This window comes from Chrysemys picta, chromosome 8, assembly GCF_011386835.1.
Source record: "Chrysemys picta bellii isolate R12L10 chromosome 8, ASM1138683v2, whole genome shotgun sequence".
In the NCBI taxonomy this organism is placed as follows: Eukaryota; Metazoa; Chordata; order Testudines; family Emydidae; genus Chrysemys; species Chrysemys picta.
The window spans coordinates 16,801,716-16,827,064 of NC_088798.1; the positions used below are offsets into that span (position 1 = coordinate 16,801,716).

Here is a 25,349-nt window from a genome sequence, read left to right on the forward strand (position 1 = left end):
ACACTTTGCAGGGGACTGGAGTAGATGACCTCTCGAGGTCCCTTCCAGTCCTATGACTCTATGATTTTCATTGCTGCTGCAAAATATAGAAATGTTTACTCAGAGACAAAGACGAGGAAGCTTTTGCAGTCAAACACTGCCTCTCCAATAGATGTCACTACAATCAACAGCAAATAGCAATGAGGGTTTCAAAGAATGTAAAGATATGACCAGGCAAAAATAAGTATATAAACCTTTATGAAAGGCTGAGGCATTAACAATTTCTAATATTTACAATGTTAATTTTGGTAAATGTACTAACAAGTGTATTCAGCTTTGTGTGTCTTCCTAGATAATGCAAAATACCCAGGATTACACAAATAAAGCTGACTTTCATTTTTGAGCTGCATGTTAATCCTTATTTAATGTGTCTCTACACTGCTAATCTTCTCTTTCTATTCTTATTCAGACTTGTAATTAGCTAAAATACGTAGGTTTCTAGCTCACCCCTAATAAAAGGACCAGAGAGGCACTGCTTTATAATTTAGAGCGTCCTTGCAAGCCTTTGTACCACATGAGGATACAGACCCTGATGTCAGTGCCCTTGTTGTGTTTTTCTCTTACGTTTATGAATCATACACATAAACTTTCTTAATCTGGTGTAGTGCTGCAATATTGAAATTACATTCTCAATGAATTACTGGTAACATTGTAACTGGAAACATTTGTGTCTGGAATTTTACTATGTACATGCGTATAATCCACTGAACAGATGGTTTCTCTGTGTGTGTTGTGCATATATATTACAAAGAAAGGTTAGATTATGTTAAAAATGAGTGAATTAATGGTGATACAAAATAACTGAATTATTCAAGAGAAAGCGTCACCATTTGGAGTAAAGAATGAATAGGAAATTCCTAACATGACTACATTTAGAAACTGCAGTTATAAACCTGTAAAACTTGTAACCATTTTTAAATGACCAAAATGAGAAATTTAACATCTCTTTAACGTTTCAGTTCAAGTATTCACATTACAATAAAACCAATACTGCTTGTTTAAGAGTGGTGATAAAATACAATCACTGATGAAGTTGAAAATTTTTGCATGCTAGTAATGGTAAGATAGTTTTGTGTCTGACACATAAAAATGATGCAAGAACACTGTTTAGTAATAGAAAATTATAAGATGATACATTTGTTCAAGTCACTTAGATTAGCAAAAGTTCACTGATAACCCTTGTAATTTGCACTAAAAGGATGCACAGATATAATTAATGCCATTAACTATTTCTCTCTCTCTCTGCAGTAAGAGTGGCTCATTAAACACAATATTAACTGCAACTAGCTGTGAAAAACATAAATGGTTATGTTTTAAATAGACTTGTTTCTTGGAATAGAGATGTCATTTTTAATGCTAGCAGGGTAAGCCAGTGCAACAAACAGCAGCCGTAGAGCATCAGTGGGTCAGATGTGGGAAACCAGAGATTTGCTTCTCCCTGCGTACTTTTATAGGCAGCTTTAATCTGCTGACAGATGTAACTGTTAGCTTGTGGGTAGCTTGAAATTAGCGTAACTGATTGCATCTCATAATAGAAAGAGACGGACAGTTTGCCCTTAAGGAGAGAAAATTCTCAGAAAAATAGGCCCAAGGTCGTTGGAAGAAAGACGAGCACTGAGTCTGTGTATGATGAGGATTTGAGCTGCTTACAGCATTGAATGTTTGTCAGGAATGCAGATCTCTTGAAGTACATGCTGGTACAGCAATGGTACAAGGGGGGTTCCCAGGTAAGGATTCATATGTGTGTGTGTGTGTGTGTGTATATATATATATGCATTGTAGTTGTTTCCAGCAAGCCATTTTAAATATTTTAATGATCATTCAGAACTAATGAAGTCATAAAGGCAAGAGAATAGTATAGTAGCACAAACCATTTTTCTCAGCTGAGAGCATGTACCTGTACTATGTAAGACTCTTAGATGAATTCAGTACCTTTAAATTATTTGTCTTATGTTTCATTGTCAATCACTGTTCTAATATACTTGAATGCATGACACCAGCATGCAAAATTGACAACAGCAGGTCAGTGCTTTAAAGTATCAGAATTCCTAATACTAAATTTATTTTTGGTACATGGAATAATCTACTCTTTCTCATAACTGTTGTTGTGATGTGGAGACAGATGGCTGAATTTTCTTCACTTTGCCTGGTAAGAATGTGTTAGGTAAATATTTTTAGAGTAGAATAAAAAGCTGCTGGGGAAACCGAAACTGAATATTCAGCATTTTCATTGTATAAGGAAGCAGAATGGGAATAATGCAACTTGGTAGTAGACAAGCAAGAGCTATTGCAATGAAGTGTGATCTAATCTTTGTGTTGCCTCAAATCTCATTTGATGTTAGGTATGATCATTTTTTCTGACACAAGCCAGGTGTCCAGGTATTAGTAGTAAAGCATTTGTCATGAAATATATTTTGTCTTGGTATTGAAAGGTTTGAATATTAAATTCTTCAAAACATGATAAGGGTGTTGGGGAAACCTGATGTGATCTTATTCAGATACTGCAGATGCCTAACTTCTCCTAACTTATTACTGTAGAAAGTAGGGTTTGTGTTGTAAAACTGCGTACAAAAGGCATTACTGTACAATCTTACTTAGAGAGGATTATACTAGTAGATATCTCTATTACTTTGTCACTGAAAAACACAGTATCACTGCAATGACTTGCAATTAAAAACGTGGCATGATTGGACAGGGAAAACGTTTTTGAGTATTTGCATGAATAATGAATCAATACACAGGAAGAGGCTATGTGTCTAAATTATTGAACAGCTGATTTTTAGATAGCATCTTTCAGCTATAATCACAAATGATGCTATATTACTGTGGAGGGGGTGGGGGTGGGGGGAAGAGATATGCAGCATGTCTGGTCCAGAATAGGCAGAGCCCAACTTCCAGATATTCTTGGTTTTAAGCAGTAGCCATTGGGAATACAAAGTGCTAATAATCCCCTATAAGAAGGAAAAATAAAAATGTTAATGTCTATTTTTTTATATAGAGATCAGTTATTAAATTGCCCATAGAATGACAGTAATTGAGACAGCAGTCCAGCCCAATTTCTTTAACTGTTCAAGAGAGTCAAAATTATTTTTCTCGCACATCAGTAATGTGCATTTTCCCCCCTTGATCCAACATACTAATTTTTAACAACTAGTCATCAATATTCCTTCAGCTTTGTACAGCTATGAAATACATCCAAAGGCTGAACTAGAATTCTTAGCCATAGGTATTTGAGATACATAACACAATGACTGACTGTTTTAAAGTATGCTTTTATACCTGTGGAGTGCCAATATACATGTTGAAAAGTAATTGCATCTTGGCATTTTGCCTATGATGTGTCACACAGATTGACATCTGTTTTTCTAATCTATCAGCAGTTCTAAAGCACCTGTCTCCATAGTATCTAAGTGCAGTACAGAATTAGAATTAGAAGAAACACAGTGGGAACAGAGGGCAGTCAATTTTCTATCCTACTGTAGAAATATGATGAGCCTCTAATTGTTAGTATGATCTTACACATCATGAGTGGGTTCATCAGTGACTGGAGGCTGAAATTTTCTCTCCTTGCTCCTACCAAAAGTAAATTATTACTAAGGCTGTAAAGTCGTCAAATCATTGAGCTTTTGGGGACCTTAGAAGACAATGGCAATTTGTTGTGCTTTTGGTGGTAGCATATGTGTGCGCATATGTATATAAACATATGGACTACGCGAGGGGGGTGGGATAAGTAAAGGTTTGAGCAGCATGATTTTGTAAGGGCTGCATTACTGCAATTACAATGACAAAGCCATGAGTGAGCTGTGTAGGTCATCTCAAACTAGTGTCCGGAAAACCTTTTGTAGCACACTGTTTCCTGTTCTGTAGATGCCATACGTATTATAGAAAAATATTGTGGGAATGTTTTGGAGAGCTTTGGAAACTTGCACTGAGACTATTTTTTGTATCCCTCTATCTGTAAAGTCAAGTGCATTAATTACCATGAGTCTAAATGCACAGCTCGGCGAGCCATAAGAACCTGTAAAATTAGCTGAAGTTGCTTATCTAGACCTAAAAATGTTGCAGTTTTAAGGACCATTACATCAGGGTCTTACAGGGTAGAAGTGAAAGCTGACTCCTGCTGGGAAACCGAGACTCTTCCCTTCTCTTGGTATAATGCTTCTGTTCCGAGGCCTACAGGGCCATGAGATATTGGATGCAAGTCCCAACATGTAGAAAAGCTGCTTCTTGCCCCAAACTAAATCTTAACCAGTCTGGGCCTTGAGCGGGGGTAGATTGGGTGGAAATTGCACATTTGTGAGGAGAAAGAGGAAAGATTTGAATTTAAAAAAAGAAAAAAATAGTTGTTAGAAGCTTTCCCAGGCTTTGGAATGTTAAAGTAAATGCTAAGGGAGCATGTGCCCGTGAGGAGGTGAAAGATGCGTGATAATCTTATCACATTTGTTCTGTCTTTTGTACAGCACCTAGCACAATGGGGTCCTGGTTGATGATTAGGGCTTGTAGACACACACAATGTATGTGTAGGGGGAGGATAGCTCAGTGGTTTGAGCATTGGCCTGCTAAACCCAGGGTTGTGAGTTCAATCCTTGAGGGGGCCATCTAGGGATCTGGGGGGAAAAATCTGTCTGGGGATTGGTCCTGCTTTGAGCAGGGGATGGACTAGATGATCTCCTGAGGTCCCTTCCAACCCTGATATTCTATGAAACAGGGCTAAGTTATGTCTCTTCAAGTTGTGCCTGCGAATAAGGAGGATTATACCAGCCATACTGTTCTTGAAGGTATTGTGGTATTATATCTTAGTCCCTCCGTATGCTGTGAGATCAGGTCAGCTAGTGGTACCACTTGCTACACGTTTTTATTTATTTTTTTAAAGTAGGCTGCACTTCCCCTATGTAATGATCCTGGTGCTGTCTGGTTTGTTGGGGTCACGGCTCTTTCCTGGCACAGTCCTTCTTGGCCTTTTGGCACTAACAAGTCCCCTGGGTGCCCAACTAGGGCTGAAGGGGCTCCCTGGGCGCTTTCACCCTTCTAGCATACCGGCACCAGGTTATCCATGGTTTAGTCCTTAAAACCTAGAAAGCCTTCTTCATCAGATTACTAAAACTGATGATAAACCAGATGTAAAGGTTTAATTCCGTTCTTTCCTGCCTTAAGTTGTGACTGATTATCCTAGGAGTTGTTTTGAGAATAATACGATATAATTTTATAGTGTATACTTCATGTGTTCATCTCAGGACGCACAGTAGTGTCACATCTTGGGAAGTCCTGCAGTGAGAAGGCGTGGGGGTAAGTGGGCCCACTAGACAAGGAGATGCATGAAGCACTGATGACACCATGCCAGCAATACAAGCTAGTTGATGGTATAGATTAGATTAGTTTTGAATATTAATTTTGAAGGGGGGAAATTCATGATGTGCGGGAACTGGACAGACTGTTGCACATAGCTGGTGAGGTCGAGAATGGAGAGGGGGAAGAAATGCGATGAGTCCAGAACTTGCCTCACAGAGGTGGAGGTATGTGAAGGGATGAGCTTAAGGAGGCATATGGAGAATGGCTATGAAGGGCCTTGAGGAAGATGGAAAGGATTTTGTAATGGAGGGAGAGTTAGGCAAGGCCCTTTAGGATCAGGCATGGTTGGACTAGATGACCTCCTGAGGTCCCTTCCAACCCTGATATTCTATGAACAGGAGTACTTGTGGCACCTTAGAGACTAACAAATTTATTAGAGCATAAGCTTTCGTGGGCTACAGCCCACTTCTTCGGTTGCATATAGAGTGGAACATATATTGAGGAGATATATATACACACATACAGAGAGCATGGACAGGTGGGAGTTATCTTACCAACTCTGAGAGGCCAATTAAGTAAGAGAAAAAAACTTTTGAAGTGATAATCAAGATAGCCCAGTACAGACAGTTTGATAAGAAGTGTGAGAATACTTACAAGGACTAACACGGCTGCTACTCGGAATCCAGAATGGTCAGATCTGCTTTCTCACCATTAGCTTGCCAGAAATGCTTCTTCAGGGGGGCCACAGTATCCACCCCCTCTTCTTCTGACTTGGACTCAACACAGAAACTTCTAGATTATTTTTGCTTCTGTCTTGCAACCTTGGGTGGATCAGCCAATGTTAAGTTTTGCTTATCACATACACAACACATTTAGAAAGTGTTGTGCAAACATTAACTAATTAATTAGGCTGAAACTTGGTTTAAGCTGCTAAACCAGATTTTTTAAATTTAAAAATAATTCATTAAGCCAATGTAGTTCTTGTCAAATAACTCTAATTTTACATGTCTACATAGCCCTACACCGGATTCGCAGCTGTTAGTGAGACTCTGACGTTCTCCTTTTTCAGAGGTATCAATAAGTAGTCTAGACTCTGAGCCCCTTTTCCTCAGCAGAGCAAGAGTCAACATGATGGGAACAATCATGGCAGAGTTCCCTTTCTATGGCTTCAGAGGCCTCTGGTCTTTGCCTTGCTCTGCCATGATGAAACAGGGGGGACAAATTGAAAGGCCATAATAGGTAGAGTGACCAGAAAGCAACTGTGGAAAAACGGGACAGAGGGTGGAGGGTAATAGGCGCCTATATAAGAAAAAGTCCAAAAAATGGGACTGTCCTTTAAAAACGAGACATCTGGTCACCCTAATAATAGGTGATCCCTTCAGGGAGACAAGTCCCAGACATTTCAGCTCTGTGGGGGACAACAGAGAATGAGAAACCACATATTGCTTATTCTTTCCTCCAAATCAGCTTTAAAACCTAGGATTGCAATGGATAAGTGAGAGGGTTGAACTGCCACTCTGTTTGCACCACTAGGAGGAGGAAATTTGGAGCATGCGGGGAAGGCACATAGCCCACAGTGTTGAAGAGAAGTCTGAGCTCCCTCTGGTATTTGCAGGAAGAGGAACACATCTCAGTTTTTCCACATTGAGGAAGCATGGATTAGGGTTACCATACGTCTGGATTTTCCCGGACATGTCCGGCTTTTTGGTCCTCAAATCACCGTTTTTGGGGAATTGCCAAAAAGCCGAACGTGTCTGGGGAAAATGCCGGCATCCCTGCCCCAGTCCCCTGCTTACCTGAGCAGCTTCGGCAGGCTGCGAGCTGCAGGCAGTGCTGTGGCGGCAGCTGCTGCTGCTCCCCCCAGACATCTCAGCTCTGTGTAGCTGAAGAGCCGAGCTGCCCGAGCGCTACCGGCTTCACGGTTTGCCGGGCAGCCCCCAGACCTCCAGACCCTGCGCCCCGGGCTGGGCGCTTCCCCAGAGCAGCCGGAGCCCGGGAGGGGAAGCACCCGGCCGGGGGCGCAGCGGGTCTGGAGGTCTGGGGGCTGCCCGGCAAACTGTGAAGCCGGTAGTGCTCGGGCAGCTGTTTCGCATGGCTGGGAGGGAGGAGGGGGAATGCGGGGCGCTCAGGGGAGGAGGCGGAGTTGGGGCGGGAACTTTGGGGAAGGGGTGGAGTTGGGGCGGGGCCGGGGAAGGAGCGGGGCCAGGGCCCCGTGGGGTGTCCTCTTTTTTAAAACCTTAAATATGGTAACCCTAGCATGGATGCCAAGCCAAAAAGCACCGCAAAGGATTAAGGCTTTCACAGCCATCTTTATTCAGTCCCACAGCACACCTCTTCTTCCATCAAATGAACAAGCAGTGTTTGATTACCAATTTAGAGAAGAGCTCTTGCATCTTACTGGTGAGATGAAATCCTAGCAGACAGTACACATAGGTGCGAGCTAGAAAACCTTCATGTAGCAAGAGGAACCTGGGAGACAGGTTTTCTGTCCCATTTCTGGCTCCCTCCAAAAACCAGTGGACATGGCAGGAGTTGTGGAAAGACATTCTGGAGCAGGGCCTGGGGGATCTCTTAGACTACATACTGGTACTTTTGCGTACATGCACCCTGACATGACTATGCATCCTACAGACGTGCATTTATACAGATCGTTCCTGCAGCTTAGAAAGGTTGGTGTTGTCTACATCAGTGGTCTCCAAAGTGGGGTGTGCAAGAGGATCCTTGGGGGTGCACAGCAGGAGGAGCGTTTTTCTTTGTTTGTTTGTTTTTGCTTCGTCAGTTCGGACGGGAGTCCGAGCGGCTTGCTTTTTTTTTTTTTTTCTTCAGCAAAAATGGTAGAGCCGGCACGGCAGGGGTGCGTGCTCAAAAATTTTTTACTGAGAGGGGTGCACGATCAAAAAGGTTTGGAGACCACTGGTCTAGATTACAAACATGCATAGTAACCTGGCTGTTGCAATACAGATTTGGTATTATTTCAGATTGGCCCGAAAGTTATAGATTTACAAATAGCAATGAATATTTTTGAATATTTCATATTGTAATATCTCTGGCTTTCTAAAGAACCCTGTTAGGTATGTAAAGCTGCCAAATGAGCTGGGAAAATCTCTCCGAAGACTTGCTGTACTGTACCTGCTCTAAATTCCAGGATTTTGTGATAAAGCCTTTTAAGCCTTCTAGTTTAGCCCCTGAATAATGTAGGATTGTTCTATACAGTGAGTTGTCTACTGCTCTGTCCAGTTACTTATTCAACATCCAAAAAGATGGAGTCTCTGCCACCTTCTGTGGGAGGCTATCCCATGTCTAGATGCAATAAAACTGTATGGAGGGTGCTGCTATACCCTTAGTTCAAAATGGGCTCAAGTTTTGTGGGCTCAAGTGTCAACCTTAACATGATTTTAGGGTAGCTGTTTGTGTTTTCATGCAGGATTTTATCACACGAAAAATTACTTCAGCACTGTTTGATTGCATTTAATCAACTCATGCCAGTATGATGTTCAACCAATTAGTAGGTTTTGTTTCTTTCTAATCTTGCTAAAACATCCTGCATTATCAGCAGCTAGGCAGTAGGGAAGAAATAAGCTGGAAGCTTTTGCCAATCCTCTGCACCAGAGTACAGAGCTCTGCAGGATTCTCAGCAGGCCCTGAGACTCTCTAAACTCAGCAGCCAGTATTTTACATGAATAACTGATTGGTAGATCAGAGTACCCAAAGGAGGTCACGTCTATGTAGGGGTGAGTGCTTTGATGTTTGTTAATATGCAATTTGAAAGGCAAATAAATAGGCAGAAGTGAATTTCATTCATAAGGAACAACTGCACAGCATAAGAGCACCCTGTACGGCAAATTTTCCCTAGACTGGCAATTTTTTTTAAAGATGCTTAATTTTTCATAGATAAGGAGGTGTGTTTTACATAGGATCATAAATGTACGTAGCAGTTCACAAAAAATATAAACAGGAAATGTCTCTGCTCCTAAGAACTTAGATATGATATACAGTATGGGTATACTGTAATTATGGCCTACTGATGACCCTTCAGGTGCAGGACTTGAAGTAAGGATATAAGATAATGGTGCTCTTCCAAGCTGTGCTCAAAAGTAAGCTCCATCTACTTGAGAAGCCATGCTGTGTTTGGCTCCTTAGACTTGCCTTTCTTTTTAGTGGGATTCAAATTCTAGACTTGGTTCTGCTCGGCTCCTGGGGCATGGCGTTTTAAGGGCCATGAGGGGGAGAGAAAATGAGGGGTGGCATGATCGCGAATGCCATCCACTTACGTGACCAAAATGAAATGGCATTCACCATAGGTTGTGGAGATCCTTATTATATGATTGCCCTTCTATCTTTTTACCTGGTTTGATCAGCAATGAAATGCTTAAGTGTTGTCACTTATCAAGCCTCTGAGTTACCACTTCATTCAGATGAATAGAGGCAGTTCTTCCCTCTCAGAGCTATTTCGGGCTCTTTGCAAACTTGAGTGAACGTCATAGCATCAATTACTATTCCTGAGGGAATTCTGTACCAAATAAATAAATAAATAAATAAATTGGTGCACAATATTTTAAAATTCTGCAAATTTTATTTGACAATAAATAAATGTGGAGGCTCCAGCATGGCAGTGGGGAGCACAGGCCACTCCTCTCCCAGGACTTGGTGGTGAGGTTGCACTCAACCCTGATACAGTAAAAGGGCTAGGCCTGCTCCAGAAACACCCCAGGGCCCTGCCTCTCTGCAGCAGGTGTAAGCAGGCAGGCTCAGCCCAGTAGGGTCCAAGTGTAGAGGGGCTTATTGTTGGGGGGGATCCAGGTGTGGGGTTCAGAGGGTTCAATGTGGGACAATCTGGGTGTGGGCAGCTCAGTGGAGGATCTGGATGCACAGGGGTTCATTGGGAGGTTCTGCGTGCAGGGGCAATGGGACTCTCTCCAGGTGAAGCTGGTTGGGGCTTGGCGGGGGGGGTCTGGGTGTGAGGAGGATGGGGCTTAGTAGGGGCAATCTGGGTGTGGGGGGGCTTACTGGGAGTGGTCCAGGTGATGGGGGAGAGGGGCTTGTTGGGGTGGGAGTCCGGGTACAGCTGGTTGGGGCTCAGTGAAATGGGGGTCTGGGTGTGGGGGGGCTCATTGGGGTGGAGCAGGGGGCCTACTTAATGGGGGAGCCCCCATCCCTTCCTTCATTCACCCCAGCCTCCTTGCCCTGCCCCACTGCGGGCACTCAATTATTGTACAGAAAACAAAATAGCTCCTAGCACACAGAAGGGGAGTGTGATCAGCACTAGGACCTGGGAGGTGGTGTACAGCTGCAGAATCAGAGAGCTAGAGCAGAACCCTCCTTCAGCCAGGTAGCTCTGCGTTCTTAGAAATGGTGGGGGAGCAATGGTATATGACCCCATGTGTCCCTCCATACCGTGCCTCTGTGTTGGGGAGGCTATGCCCTCCTTGCCTCTCCCCCCCACCTCCCCTCCTGCAACTACACCCATGGACGTCCCCTCGCCCCCACAGGTTTACCTCTCCACCGGTTGCTCTGGGCACTGGAAACCATGCTGGCATGTGACCGCTCTTGTGGCTTCCCTTTGCTTCCCTGTCATTTTCTGCAGGGATGCAGAGAGATTTGTGGGGAGACATGAATTCTGTGTGCACAGTAGAGCAGAATTCCCCCAGGAATAAGTTGCATTCAGTTAACATTAGGCAGGTTTTCTTTACAACCATCAGGGCTGGTGACTTATTTGAAAAGAGCGGGTGGGGAGTTTAGATTCTGGACCACGTGATAGTAGTTTGCAAGGAAGGGGAATGCCATAATTCTGTATACTCCCTCTACCCCAACCACCTGTTCTAGACACATGGAAACAGCATGTTTGGGGAGTAAATGCAACTCTGTTTGGGAGATATGAAGCAGAGCTGAACAAATAACAGTAAATAACATATTGAATGAAAGTAACTTCATTCTATTCACCAGTTGTCTGAAAACAGATTGTCACTTCTTGCAAATACCATTTACTCTATGGCTGCCTGTTTGAAATTTGGAATCTGTGATACAAGTTGTGTTGCTTAGTTGTGTTCAGTCACATAAGTCAAATGATATTGCTTCCTTTTGTTGACTAGATGGGTGTAACTGTTGTAATCAGGTTTATAGTAGATAAGCTCCAGAAAGCAAAATTTAAAAATCGTTTTCTGTAAATACTTGTGATAGTAAAATTCAATCAAAGTTAAGGAAGGCAGTCACCACAGGAGGAAACAAACATGAAAATCGATCCCATCAAACTAACTTATCTTTTTTGATTAGATTACAAATTTGGTTGATTAAGTATATTACATCAACACTATTACTTTTGACTTCTGTAAGGCATTTGACTTGGTACTGCATGACATTTTGATTAAAAAGATGGAATGATATAAAATTAATATGGCACACATTGAATGTGTTAAAAGCTGGCTAATTGATAGTTCTCAATGTAATTCTAAATAGGGAATCCCCATTTAGTGGGTGTGTTTCTTGTTTCCTGCAAGGAATCTCTTCTTGGTTCTATGCAATTTAAATTTTTTTTTTTTTTAAATCAATGACCTGGAAGAAAACCTAAAATCATCACTGATAAAGTTTGCAAGTGATAAGAAAATTGGGGGAGTGGTAAATAATGAAGCGGGCAGATCACTAATACAGAGAGATATTTATCGTTTGAGTGCAAGCAAACACTGTGTGTTTTAGTATGGCTAAATGTAAATGAATATATCTAGGAACAAAGAATGTAGGCCATATTTACAGGTTGGGGGACTCTATCCTGGGAAGTAGTGATACTGAAAGAGATTTGGAATGTGGGGTGGATACTCAACTGAACATGAGTTCCCCTGCAATGTTGTGGCCAAAAGGGTTAACATGATCCTTGGGTGCATAAACAGTGGATTCTTGCGTAGGAGTAAAGGTTATTTTACCTCTGTTTTTGGTGCCCGTGCAACTACTGCTTAAATACTGTGTCCAGTTTTGATTTCCACAATTCAAGAAGGATGTTGATAAATTGGAGACGGTTCAGAGAAGAGCTACAAGAATGATTAAAGGATTAAAAAACATGCCTTATAGTGATTGACTCAAGGAGCTCAATCTATTTATCTTAACAAAGAAAAGGTTATGGGGTGACTTGATTACAGTCAATTAGCACCTACATGGGGATCAAATATTTAATAGTGGGTTCTTCAGTCTAGCAGTGAAAGGTATAACATGATCCACTGTCTGGAAGCTGAAACTAGCCAAATTCAGGCTAGGTGTAAATTTTTAGCAGTGAGAGTAATTAACCACTGGAGCAATTTACCAAGAGTTGTGGTCAATTCTCCATCACTGGATGTTTTTCTAAAAGATATACCTCTAGGAATTATTTTGGAGAAGTTCTGTGGCCTCTGTTATGGGTCAATCTAGATGATCACAGTGGTCCCTGCTGGACTTGGAATCTGTGAATTCAAATGGATATTTTGCAGAAAACATTTTTCCATCTCTTGTAATGAGGTGCTGCAAAAGAGAAATGGGATTTAAGGAAAAATTTGAAGGAGGTGGCAATCACCTGCCACCTGGAAATGAGAAGTTATTTCAAGCATTTGACAAGGCATGAAAGAAGGTGGAAAGCTAAGGCCTTGGCTACCCTGGAGAATTCACAGCCGTGGCAGAGCTGTGAAGCGCCAGTGTAGAGCGCTGTATATACTCCACCTCTACAAGGGGAATAACTTGCAGCGCTGCGAGCGAGCATTCAGCGCTGCAGGCGCTGATTACACTGGCGCTTTACAGCGCTGCGCTCGGGGGGGGGCGTTTTCACACCCCTGAGCGCAGCAAGTTGCAGTGCTGTACAGCGCCAGTGTAGCCAAGGCCTTAGAGTGGGAGTCGGAGATGAGGGAAGCAGTTAGGAGAAAGGAAAACAGATTATAAAGATTCCAGATAATATTAACTCTCAAAAAACAAATAGGTACAAAAAAAAAAAGCCTGAAAGTTAGCTTAAAGAATATTTTGTCATTAATGCTCAATGCATACTGCTTATACAGTTCTCCTTTATGAATGGACTAGTTATATTTGCAAGGATAAAATCATCACATTTTCACAGATTATTTTCTGAATCAACATTTATTTCCTTGCCTCAGGTCTTATGAGAGATTGATGGCATTTAATACAGATAATACGCGCGCACACACACACACACACACACACACACACACAATAAAAATAATGCTATAACTTCTCACCTCTTCTGGGACATACATATATAAAAATAAGAGTGAGAGAGCTTCTTGTTTTATGGTAGGCATGGGTTGGGAATGTGTGTTAGTCTTTGTCAGACACTTCAGCTAAAAGAAATGCTGAGGTTACACTTGAAAAGTGAAGTAACATACTTTGAAGGTAAATAACTTACATCCAGTTTGTGCCAGTGAAGCAGAGCCCTGGTTGGGGGGTTGTGTGTAGGTGCACAGTCCCAGAGAACTGCAGGAGAACATTGTGCTTCAGAGAGGCTGCTGCTGCACCATCTCATTGGTGGGGCACACTACACCTCACTTCTCAGCCAGCTAGCTCTGTTGGCTGGTGCAAGGTGGGGAGGGGAAAGGGGCTTCATCCCTGCACTTTTTGGAGGTGTTAGTACCTATGGGATGTTAGCCCAGTCCTTGTGCTCAGGGGACCCCAGACCTGGGGTTGGGAAGGCATTTTCCTCCAGGTCAAATTGGCAGGGACCATCTCGGTGAGGGGGGGGTCCATCTTCCACTGCAGCCTGGGGTATGAATCACCTGTTGGGATCATCTGGGTGTGTCTCATTTAATTCCCTGCCATTGTAAAGTATGTCTACACGGAGTTCTAAACCCACAGCAGAGAGTCTTAGAACCTGGGTCTACAGATTCAGACTCACACTACAATGCTCAAAATAGCTGTCAAGATGTTCGGGCTTGGCAAGAGGGGTGGATTTCAGATGCTGAGCTCTAGCCTCTGACATACAATGTCTACACTGCTGTTTTTAGCACTGTAGTGTGAGCTTGAGACTGTAAACCTGGGCTCTAAGACTTGTTGCCGCAGGTTTTAAAACTCAATGTAGATATACAGATAAAGGCCTCGAGCGAACTGGTGGTTCCCCTGTCTCTCCTGTTCTCAGCCTGTGACGCACAGCAGTTCGGTTTCCTGAGAACTAAAATACTTCAGTTAAACTAAAGTTATTGGCCTCATCATAGGCACATTTGGGTGAAATTTATAGTTTGTGTTAGGTGGTCAGACTAGATGATCCCCTCTGGCCTCACACTCTGTGGAAGAGCTGCAATTACGGCGAGCCCCTGTGCCTCTTCTCCTGTCACTTGGTGTGGGGACTGACCACAAGGCAATATGTGATGTTTCCAGTTAGGTCCATGGGTTCTGAATATATCGACGCTATATTTTAAATCCCATTCATTTTCTTCTCCAAATGTCTGCTTTTATGACACCTAAGTAAACGTTAATGAAATTCTTTTGTCCATCAGTGGTTTTGAACACAATGGGCAGCGTTATTTTTTAGATAAGGTTCATGGAGCTCTTTGCCTCCATGGAGTTGAATGTGTGGCTAGTGGAAAGATCACTGGTATAATGTGTTCATTGTTTGAATGTCAAGAGAATTCGGAGCCCCAGTTTGTTAAATTATGGCCTTTTTAATGTGCTCATTTAGGCTCTTGTAAATTGTAATCAGTAAATTAGATGTGTTGCCCTCACAGCATTAGGGTTAGCATTCCAGGGACTCCCTGCTCTTTCTTTTCTTTTCTTTTTTATGTTTAAAGTGAAACTAAGCAGGGAATTAGTTGTTTGATATGCGAGATTGGTTCTATGTTGTGTACGCTAGCTGCATGCCGATGTCGATCAATGCTGAAGGAAGAACAGTGAATGCAGTATTGCAGCCCAAGCAGAACTATCCATGAAAAAACGATGGCTGTAACAATGTCTTGTATGATTTGATAGAAATTGTAGCCCTGGGTCATAAAAGCAAACACAGAGGGATGTATAAGGCCATGACAAAGTCTCCAAAAGAGAATATGTGGTGTTATTTGGAGCAGGGATTCAAAGATTGCAATATCAGCTTCTACATAAAAATTTAATCTGTCAGTCTCTTCAACACATGGCCCCCCTTCTCTTCTGTCCCACATACCACCTCATGATTCAGCACCCTTTAAAATAAATAAATAAAAGCTACCTAGTAGCTCAATCATCCGGAACTTTTTTTCTTCCCCTTCCATCATTATCTTTCTAGATAAATTCTCTTTTATACCAGGAAAATACACATTTTTGGTGGTGGGGGCAAGCTTTCCCCTTTCTAATTTCAGCTCATTTAACTGGAGGTGAAGGTCCAGCTGGTCAGAGTTCTCATATTTGGGAAGCAGTTCCCTGAACCTCTCAAACTGGGGGTCAGGACCCCTCGGGGTCACAAGATTATTACATGGGGGGGTCCACAAGCTGTCAGCCTCCACCCCAAACCCCGCTTTGCCTCCAGCATTTATAATGGTGTTAAATATATTACAAAGTGTTTTTAATTTATAAGGGGGAGTTGCACTCAGAGGCTTGCTATGTGAAAGGGATCACCAGTAAAAAAAAGTTTGAGAGCCACTGCTCTTGTGGGACCGTCCTATATCTTTGTAACTTCACACTTTACACAATCTCTTGTCTTCCTGCAGGATGGTGGCTGTCTTTAAATAATGATGCACTATATTTGTTTCAATATTACAGCACCAATGTTCAAGTAATTTGGGTTGTAATTGGCTAGCCATATCTCCTACTATTTATTTTCTTATTTCTCCCCATTTAATGTAGTGATAGTCAGTCAGTGGAGCAGGAAAGCATTGTGACAGCATAATGGGAGATTGTTTGAAAGCAATTGTCTTCCGTTTCCAAGGCTTCTGTTTAAAATGCAATAATTATCTGCTAATATATCTGGGATACATTATTGCAGGATTGATTAGTAAAGAACTTGTTGGTGCTATGGTCCTATTTAATTATGTACATGTTTGTATGTATATAATATATGTATTGTAAAAAGAAACTCTGTAGATGCTGCACTAGCTGGCTAAATATTATTTGTAAGATGCATCTGCTGAAGTTTAGATAAGCTTATTGTTCATGAAATGCGGAAACAACTCCATATAGTGACAAAACAAAAAGAACCTAATACCCTGGGTGTAATGCAATAACCACAGAATTACAATTGCCTTGTGTAAAGTATCTGCTAATGAAGGCAGATAATAGAATTCTTGCAAATGCTAACTGGCTCCCCAGTGCTAGGCAGAGAACTGAAAAGTGGTACCAGCTGGAGGAAAAAGACATCTAAAAATGCATTAAAAGATGCCTTAGATGCATGTTTGTTTCAGTAAATACTTGTATAAATGATCTTATGAGAGTCTTATTAAGAGGCAAACTGAGAATACTAACAGAATGTTATAGGAAATTATCAGGAAACCCAAAGGATATTTGTATGTAGACTGGATAATGACAGTCCTGGGAATAGTATGGTAGCATTTACACTACAATCACCTAGCACAGAGGACAGCCCTTTGAGGAGTATTTAAGTAGTAGTAATAGGTGGAGCTTGTAAAAGCCAATACTTCCTATTATCCCAAATAGTAAAAGAATGTCCTGCTGAGCAGAGATTTAATTTTAAAAACAAAACAGAATATCTGGGGGGGGGGGTGTGTGTGTGTGTATTTTTACACATGCATGCATATAAATTGCATTTACTGTAGCAGTAAGTGATGAATGTGCCCTATTACCAGACTAAGAGGGGCATTCAGCACATGAATCACTCTGTGTGTAATTTCCTCTGTAGTTTCTTAATCTTTCAGCATTTTACCACTCTAGTCTCCTCAGCAGGGATACTGTTTCAAATAATTGCTTCCTAAATAGATATGGTAAGTTCATGAAGAGCCCAGCCCACACAAAGGAAGTGGGTGTATGTGGGTTTTTCACACAGCAATGGGGAGAGAAAAACATTTTAAAAAGAAATAGTCCCTTTAATAGTCAACTTTTTAACACTTCTGTGCTCCTTTCTGCAACGACCTTTTGTTGTCTTTACAGTACCTTATAGTGCACTTCTGCTCTGCTAAGTAACATTGTGGGGTTGAACTTGAAGCACTGTTTGGCCCTGCTGTTGAAACTTCATAAATAACAATGATGAGCCACAATCAGGGCCTGGTCTACACTATGAGTTCAATTCGAATTTAGCAGCGTTACATCGAATTAACCCTGCATCCGTCCACACAACGAAGCCATTTCTTTCAAAATAAAGGGCTCTTAAAATCGATTTCTGTACTCTTCCCCGATGAGCGGAGTAGCGCCGAAATAGATATTGTCATTTTGAATTAGGGTTAGTGTGGTCGATAGTATTGGCCTCCAGGAGCTATCCCACAGTGCACCATTGTGACCGCTCTGGACAGCAATCTGAACTTGGATGCACTGGCCAGGTAGACAGGAAAAGCCCCGTGGACATTTGAATTTCATTTCCTGTTTGCCCAGCACAGGAGAGCACAGGTGACCACAGAGAGCTCATCAGCACAGGTAACCATGCAGGCTGATAATCGAAAAAGAGCACCAGCATGGACCGTACGGTAGGTACTGGATCTGATCGCTATATGGGAAGAGGATTCAATGCCAAAACTTTTGAAAAAATCTCGAAGGGCATGATGGAGAGAGGCCACAATAGGGACTCAGAGCAGTGCCGCGTGAAAGTCAAGGAGCTCAGACAAGCTTATCAGAAAACAAAGGAGGCAAATGGTCACTCCGGGTCAGAGCCGCAGACATGCCGCTTCTACACTGAGCTGCATGCAATTCTAGGGGAGGCCGCCACCACTACCCCACCTTTGACCGTGGATTCCGAGGCGGGGTAATCTCATCAGCCACACCTGAGGATTCTGCAGACAGGGAAGAGGAGGAGGAGCTTGCGGAGAGCACACAGCACTCCGTTCTCCCCAACAGCCAGGATCTTTTTCTCAGCCTGACTGAAGTGCCCTCCCAAGCCAGTACCCAAGACCATGACCCCATGGAAGGGACCTCAGGTGAGTTTACCTTTTAAAATATAAAACGTGGTTTAAAAGCAAGCGTTTTTTAATGATTAATTTGCCCTGAGGACCTGGGATGCATTCGCAGCCAGTACAGCTACTGGAAAAGTCTGTTAATGTATCTGGGCATGGAGCGGAAATCCTCCAGGGACATCTCCATGAAGCTCTCCTGGAGGTACTCCAAAAGCCTTTGCAGAAGGTTTCTGGGCAGTGCAGCCTTATTCCGTCCTCCATGGTAGGACACTTGACCACGCCATGCTAGTAGCAAGTAATCTGGTATCATTGCATGACAAAGCCTGGCAGCGTATGGTCCCGGTGTTTGCTGGCATTCAAGCAACATCCGTTCTTTATCTCACTGTGTAATCCTCGGGAGAGTGATATCGCTCATGGTAACCTGGTTGAAATACGGGAATTTAATTAAGGGGACAGAGTTGGCTGAAAAAAAATCCTTCCCTGTAGTAAGCCAAGCGCGGAGGCGGGGGGAATTGGCGCTGAGCTTTTCACGTGTGGCTAGCAGGGATCTTCCCTGATACCAGCCATGCGGTGCGGGGAGGGATAAAGCGATCATCCCAGAGAATTGGATGGGGGCGGGGGGTTAGTTTGTTTTCTGCTGTTGAAGGTTAACAGGAAAACCGCAGCACTCAATGAGCTTTGCTTGAATTCTGTTGCCCGGACCTGCGTCTGTGATCTGTAGCAGCAAAGCCACAGGCACTCAATATTAAGAGGCAAAATGCGACCTTGCACAGAAATCACATGTGCTATGTAATGTGAATAGTGTTGGTCACTGTGAAAGAGTATAAGCATTGTTCTGTAAAATGTATCTTTTTAAAAAATTCTCTCCTTTTTTCCCTCCCTCCAGCAGCTGCAAATTTCTCAAGCCTCCCTCCTCCGTCCCGAAGGCTATCTCAGATAAGGCGTCTGAAAATGTGCTTAGTGTGGCCGCATACATTCGACTTTATACAATCTGTTTCCAAAATTCGAATTCTGTAAATTCGGATTAATCCCGTAGTATAGACGTACCCAAAGTTTAGTTCCTTTTTCCTTAGGGGTGTGGGCTAAGGAGTACTAGTAGGACTAAAACTTCTTATTGTCACTTTAAAAAGTGAATCTGACTCTGAATAAGCAGAGCCGAGAAGAAAGTGTTATTTTTATTTGTATATTCACTTCTCGGAGTCCAACACTGCTTTAAGTACAGTGTGCTGCAGTTTCACAGTGCTGAGTAGAATATTTATAATTAAAATACAGTCTGCTTTAATGCATCAATTATTTTCAGTTCCAGAATATAACTCCATACACAGGTATTGGTTGTAGAAAGTCACTCCAGCAATAAACCTCTCCCCCTGCAGAGTCTGTGTACTCATGCTCCGATTGGAGAGAGGGGCTGTGCTATGTGTTCCTTCCATTCCCTCTGTTAGAGTCTCAGCTGAGTGAGCAGATGGCCTGACTGCAGGTTGCCTGGGCCTCCTGCCTGGTTATGGTGTTTCCATGCCGGTGTTGTGGCTGCAAAATCAGAATGGGCCTTGCTGATTATTTCTCAATTATAATTTTATAATCTTTATAATTATATGTAACTAGTACAGAAGATTTTGATCATCCTCAAGGTCTACTGCCTCACAACTGATAGAATGAGGAAAGAAGATCCAGCAGCTAGGGCACAGGGCTCCGGGTTAGGGAAATAGTGGTTGTATTCCCAGCTCTGTTCTGTGACCTTTTGGCAGCTCACTTATCCTCTCTGGCCTCAATTCTCATAGCTGTACAATTGGTGTAAGAAGTCTCAACCCCTAGGTGAATTAGGGAACTATTAATTCATTAGTGATAAGGCACTTTGGATAATACACAAATAAATATACAACAGCAAAGTGTCTGCTTATTGTTATGAAATTCCTGGCCAGGGTAAATAGATACCCATTACTCTTGAATTCCAATCCTGTGTCTTAACCACCAGTCCAGACAAAGCTTAGAATTGAGAGTTACTACTAATAGACTCTGCTGATAGAACACTGAGCAACTGGTCTTCCTGCACCCTGTAACAGTGCAACTCATAACTTCAGCCTCAAGCTAGAGCATTGAAAGGAGTATTAAGGATCTGATTCTGTCACGGAGGTTACGAATACCATGACTTCAATGGACCTCCATGGTTTCTCTGGGTTCTGCCTGCAACAGCGGGGCTGGAACAGCTGTCAGCCCCCCACCCAAGAGCAGCAGCAGGGCTGGAGTGGTGGCCTGAGCCAGAGCAGTGGCTGGCAGTCTGCCCATACTGCTGGAGTAGTGGCTGCCAGAGCAGCGGAAAGGGCCGGGTCAGCCACCACTGGAGCAGATGCAACCGCTGCTGCCACAAGAGCAGCTCCCAGGGCTGCTGGATCAGCTCCCAGGGCCAGAGCAGGAGCAGCGGCTGTCAGGGCCAGCAGCCAGCCATTGCTGCAAGAGCAGCGGCCGGGCTGGGTCAATGCTGCAGGAGGAGCAGCGGGGTTGGAGCAGCGGCCTGTAGTCATCCCATGGCTGTTAGGGTGTTTTTAATAAAAGTCACGGACAGGTTGCGGGCTTTTGTGAATTTTTTTTTATTGTCCGCGATCTGTCCATGACCTTTATTAAAAATACCTGTTGCAAAATTTTAACCTTAAGTATTATTGACAGGAGGAAGAGAGTGAGAACAGATTAGTCAAATTTTAATCTTTCTTTTTAATGGTCAGGCTGAGACACATGTAACAATCAAAACCTATAATTTTCCATTTAATTTGAGAGGAAATAAGTGCCAATGCCAGCTGTCTATATTTTTTTAAAAGCCTAGTTTGTTTTGGAATTGGTGTTTGGGGGGAATAGAATTTAACAAATAAAGTTTGTGACATTTATGGCAGATATCTGTATTATTTTATGAATATTATGTAAACCTCAGTTTGATTGCTATATAGTTTAAAGGGTGTCAACTCCTGCCACAGCTCACCCCAGGTCAGGAAGGCAGACAATGGCTTTATATAACCCAGTCACTGGTACTTAACTGACAATACAGGTGTGAAAACCTTTGAAGTTTTGCCTCTGACCAAGCTGGGCCCAACATCCATTGTTTTGGGATATGGGAGGGAGCCTTCGGGCAAGAAACTTGAAGCAAAGAACTCTAGAGTAGATAAAATCCTGAGGCCCTAAGAGGCAGTGACTGCAGAGAAGCAGTCTGAATCCCAGTCCTCAGAAGTGGAAGTACCTAGGATAAGTTGGGGTTACCTACGCTTTGAGGGAAATGTTAAAAGGGAAACCATATGTGTGTAGGGTGACCAGATCACCAAAGACAAATATCGGGACGCGGGGGGGGGGGGGGGGGGGGGGGAGGTGTGACGTGGGGGGGCGGGGCGGGGGGGGGGCCAAAAAAAAAAAAAAAAACCTTCCTCCGCAAGTGCTGGAGGGAGGCCCGGGAGACTCAGGGGAAGCGCGGGGCCGGGGTGAGTAAGAGTCCGGCCTGGTCCCGAGCAGGCAGGACTCAGTCGGGTGGTAGGGAGAGGAGGGGGGCGGCCCGTGGGGCTAGGCGGCGGCTGTTCTCCCCCCCGGGCAGCGGGACTCGGGAGCAGCCGCTGCTGCAGCTCCCACTGCCGCGGGGGAGGAAGCGGCCATGGCGCTTGGCGGCTGCGGCTCTGGCGCCCCCGAACCCCCCGAGCCGGGGCCTGCTGCGGGGACCCAGCAGCGCGCACGCTGCGCCCAGCCCCTGGCCAGGCGCGTCTGGGCTGCTGCCCAGCTGGTGCTATCCCGCGGCGGCCCCGGAGTGGGGGCAGCAGGCCCCAGCCCCCACGTCCCGCAGGGGAACGAACGGGGCTGGGCGGCCGATGCCTCCACCCCGGGGCCGCCGCGCGATAGCACCAGCTGGGCAGCCCAGACGTGCCTAGCCAGGGGCTGGGCCCAGCGTACGCGCTGCTGCAGGCCCCGGCTCGGGGGGTTCGGGGGCGCCAGAGCCGCCGAGCGCCATGGCCGCTTCCTCCCCCGTCGCCTGGCCCCGCGGGTCGCCCCCCTCCTCTCCCAACCACCCAACTGAGTCCTGCCTGCACTGGGCCAGGCCGGACTGTTACTCACCCCGGCCCCGCGCTTCCCCTGCGTCTCCCGGGCCTCCCTCCAGCGCTTGTGGAGGGAGGGGGAATGGTGAGCCCGGGGAAGAGGCGGGGATTCGGGGAGGGAGCCAATCGGGGGAGGAGGGGGCGGAGTCGGGGCGGGGGGGGGGGGGGCGCGAGCACTTCCGGGCTCGAGGCTCCGGGGCATTTCCTTGTTTGTCCGGTTGTCCCGACCGCACGTCGGTCGGGACGCGGGACAAACAAGGAAATATCGGGACGGTCCCGATAAAATCGGGACGTCTGGTCACCCTATATGTGTGTGGGTCTCTTGTTTTAGCCCTTTTCCTGTGAATCCTATGTTCCTATGGATAAATAAATAATTGTTTTGAAACAACTATTCTGCGTCCCTGTATTTACCTAGTGATCAATTGCTCCCAAAGGGAAATCTCTCTTGCAGGTGCAGTTAGACCTGCTGAGAAATCATGGCTGGGTTCTGTAGCTCGGACTATGAGGGAAAGAATCATGGGATTCCATCCTGAGATGAGTGAAGGCACAGGGCCTGTCACTTGAAAGGATGCAATGGAGAGAGAGAGAAGAGGGATCAAAGCTGCAGCTAATCCTGTAACTGTGATCATGGGGTATTAATTTTAGTCTTTGAATCTGTGTGTGTAATTGGTGCATATCTTTATGATTGATTTAGGGAATCGGGGAATGATCCTAAGTACTGAGTACCCTCAACTCACATTGAAATCAATGGAAATTGAGGGCAATTTTGCAGGATCAAACTCTATGGTGAAAGTTTTTCTTTCTTTCTTTCTTTCTTTTTCATAGCTATTTTTATTCACTTTTTATTTTATCTCTCAGCGCTTCCTCCTGTTGCCATGGCAACATGCAGTGGCAGTTAAATTGTACTGCTAACGTGCCTTTTCCTGTAGTAGAATGGTAATAGCTAATATTTGATCTAGCCCAAGTGCTGACTCAGGGATGCAGTTGTACATATACTCTCCCTCTTTACTCTTTTTAATGAATAATGCATCAGTCTCATTCACCTTGTGCTTCTTAAAAGTGATATCCAGTCACAGTTAATTACTTCAATTTTCTTTTTTGATGCCTACACCATTGAAGTGTTGGAATTAGCTGATGTTATGAAACTGGCTTTAGAAACTCTGCTGAATTTGGAACAAAATGGCACAGGACAATGAGAAGCATGAGACTTATCTTTCTAAGCAAAAGTTGTAGAAATCTATATGCTAGTCGGAAAGAATCTACCCCATATTTTTCCCTTTGGAAAAATGTAAATAGAGAATTTCTCTCCAGCACATTCACTTATATAAATCTAACATTGCATTCCAACTAACTTTTAAAAACATCACCATTTGCTTTGTAGTGCTCCGTCAAGCTGAATGGAAACTTTTTTAAAAAAAAAGCCCCACCATAATAGAAGCTCAAATTAAATGTATACCCCCAAATTTAAAAAAATAGTAAGAGGATCAAAAAAATGCCGCCATGGCTAAACAACAAAGTTAAAGAGGTGGTTAGAGGCAAAAAGGCATCCTTTAAAAATTGGAAGTCAGCTCTCACTGAGGAAAGTAGAAAGAAGCATAAATTTTGGCAAGTCCAAGTATAATTAGGCAGGCCAAAAAGGAATTTGAGAGCAACTAGCAAAAGACTCAAAAACTAACAGCAAAATATTAAGTACGTCAGAAGCAGGAAGCCTGCCAAACAATCAATGGGGCCACTGAACCATGGAGGTGCTAAAGGAGCACTCAAGGAAAACCAGGCCATTATGGAGAAGCTAAATGAATTCTTCACTGCAGAGGATGTGAGGGAGATTCCCAGACCTAAGCTATTCTTTTTAGGTGTCAAATCTGAGGAACAGTCTCATATTGAGGTCAATAAAGGAGGTTTTGGAACAAATTGATAAATTAAGCAGTCATAAGTCACCAGGACCAGATGTATAGAACTACTAATTGTGGTATGTAACCTATCACTTAAACCAGCCTCTGTACCAGATTACTGGAGGATAGCTAATGTGACACTAATTTTTTTAAAAGGCTCCAGAAGCGATCCTGTCAATTACAGGCTGGTAAGCCTAACTTCAGTACCGGGCAAACTGGTTGAAACTATAGCAAAGAACAGAATTGCCAGGTGCATAGATTAACACAATTTGTTGGGGGAAAGTCAACATGGCTTTTGTAAAGGGAAATCATGCCTCACCAATCTATTAGAGTTCTTTGAGGGGGTCAACAAACATATGGACAAGGGTGAGCCAGTGGATATAGTGTATTTGGACTTTCAGAAGGCTTTGGACAAGGTCCTCCACCAAAGGCTCTAAGCAAACTAAGCAGTCTTGGGGTAAGAGGGAAGGTCCTCTCATGGATCAGTAACTGGTTAAAAGACAGGAAACAAAGGGTAGAAATGAACGGTCAGTTTTCTTAATGGAGAGAAGCAGTGCCCCCCCCAGAGATCTGTACTGGGACCAGTTCTGTTCATCATATTCGTAAATGATCTAGGAAAAGGGGTAAACAGTGAGGTGGCAAAGTTAGCAGACCATACACAATTACTCACGATCGTTAAGTCCAAAGCAGACTGTGAAGAGTTACAAAGGGATCTCACAAAACTGTGATTGGGCATACGAAATGGAATGTTGATAAGTGCAAAGTAATGCACATTGGAAAACATAATCTCAATTATACATATAAAATGATGGGGTCTAAATTAGCTGTTACCACTCAAGAAAGAGATCTTGGAGTCATTGTGGATAGTTCTCTAAAAACATCTGCTCAATATGCAATAGCAGTCAAAAAAGCTAACAGTGTTAAGAAGTACACCTCTACCCCGATATAACGCAACCTGATATAACACAAATTCAGATATAACGCAGTAAAGCAGTGCGCCAGGGGAGGCGGGGCTGTGCACTCCGGCAGATCAAAGCAAGTTTGATATAATGCGGTTTCACCTATAATGCGGTAAGATTTTTTTGGCT

General features: G+C 43.7%; 1 protein-coding gene across 8 annotated transcripts in view; it reads left to right on the forward strand.

Annotated features, from left to right (window-relative positions):
* The window catches only part of PATJ (PATJ crumbs cell polarity complex component), a 212,504-nt gene that overhangs the window by 108,109 nt on the left and 79,046 nt on the right, over nucleotides 1–25,349 (forward strand). The window lies entirely within an intron of this gene.